Raw genomic sequence first — 1,891 nt, forward strand, 5'->3', positions numbered from 1 at the left:
AAGAAGAAGAAGAAGAAGAAGAAGAAGAAGAAGAAGAAGAAGAAGAAGAAGAAGAAGAAGAAGAAGAAGAAGAAGAAGAAGAAGAAGAAGAAGAAGAAGAAGAAGATTGGACATTTGAAATATTTAAAAAATAAAGAAAGGGAGTGTGTATGTGTGTGTAAAAGGGGTTAGTTGCGACACCTTCTATCTCACATGCTAATATATATACATATAAATAAAATAGATGATACAAGAGTTCAAAATAACATTAATAATGTAAAATAGTTTGCAAAACCTCTTGGATAGAGAAAGTCAAATTTGTAAAATGGGCGAAAACTAAAGAAAAACTAAACAAGTAATTACAACTAAGGAACTAACACAAGTCCTAACATATTAAAAAACTAACAAAACTTAAAATCCTAACTAATAATTTTGATGTCAAATCCTTTCAGAGCTCAACTATCACAAAGCATAAGACCTAAGTTGTTGATCAAGCTCAAGATGAAGACATGGTCTTAGTTGATTTTGATGATTACAAATAAGCCTCTAGAAAGATTAAGAGTGCAACTTGTATTTTGTTTTGTATTTTGAGCCTCTTGAAAGAAAAGAGTGCAAGTTGTATCTTGTTTGTGTATTTGAAGCATTGTTGCTTGTGTGCTTGGTAACTAACTTAGCCTTTTTATTTATATCTAGATGATGATTGATAATTAAAATAAATTTTAAATTGATTTGTAAAGAGAAATGATATGATAAATTGATATATTAAGTTTTCACTTAAAATAGTCGATTATCTTAAGTAATAATCGATTATTTGCTCTATTTTTCAATAACCTAAGGAGTAGTCGCTATAATAATTGATTCTCTCAAATTCTAATTTATAAAATAATCAATTATTGCTCAAAAAAAATTAATTAAATTATTCTTAATTGATTTCAAGATTTGCTAAGATCAAAATAATCAATTATCCATGTAAAAAACGATTATTTCAGTTAGAAAATTTATATAGATCATTTTTCACACTTAGAACAAAGATACTTGAATTTTTGTGATATCTTTTTTGAAAACACAATTTAAAAATATTTTTCTTTGCAACAAGAGGTTCTTTAACCTTTGTGGTAACCTCAAGAAAGATTTCAAGAATTGAATTGATCATTATATTCATGGAGTTAAAGGATATGTTACTTTGGTTGATTCATTTACTTTAATATGTTCTGTTTATTAGGTGAATTTGTCCCTTAACTTGTATTTTATGTTTTTCTCAAGTAGGTTTTTTAAGAAGGGAAAATCTTGTAGTGGGGTGCTACATAGTGCTTATTGGGGTGTAGGAAGTAGTTTCTTTAATAGTGCAAAAAATGTATTTGCATGTGGTTTTGTGATTCTAAAACATTTGATATTAAAGATTACTGAAAAATCTCAATCGGGTTGATTAGGGACTAGATATAGGTCACAAGCGGTCACAAGCGGATGTGGTTGAACCAATATAAATTGGTTGTGCATTTTGCTCTCTTCCTACACTTGACTTTATATTCTTACAATTCTATTTCTATGTTTGTTGTTATGTGTTGCGAGGCATAAACATTGCATATAGAATTAAGTGAATTTAGACTTACATTGAATCTAAATTAAGTATCCTATATACAACTATAGATCAATATACTTACTTGAAAAGATTTAGAAAAGTTTTTCAAAACTAAGAAAGTTATGCAAGATATTTTTAAGCAACCAATTCACCCCTTTTTGGTTAGGACATCTTTTCTAACATAAGCCTCATCTCTATCCTCATCATCAAGATGATAATCCTGACCTACAAAACATATACAATAGTACCAACAAGAAAAAGAGTGAGAAACATTTCACTCTAGTTACTAGTGTGAATTATAGCCAGATAGCCACACACAAACAAGACACAACA

Source organism: Cajanus cajan, chromosome 4 (genome assembly GCF_000230855.2).
Source record: "Cajanus cajan strain Asha chromosome 4, NIPB_CcT2T_4, whole genome shotgun sequence".
NCBI classification, from domain to species: Eukaryota; Viridiplantae; Streptophyta; class Magnoliopsida; order Fabales; family Fabaceae; genus Cajanus; species Cajanus cajan.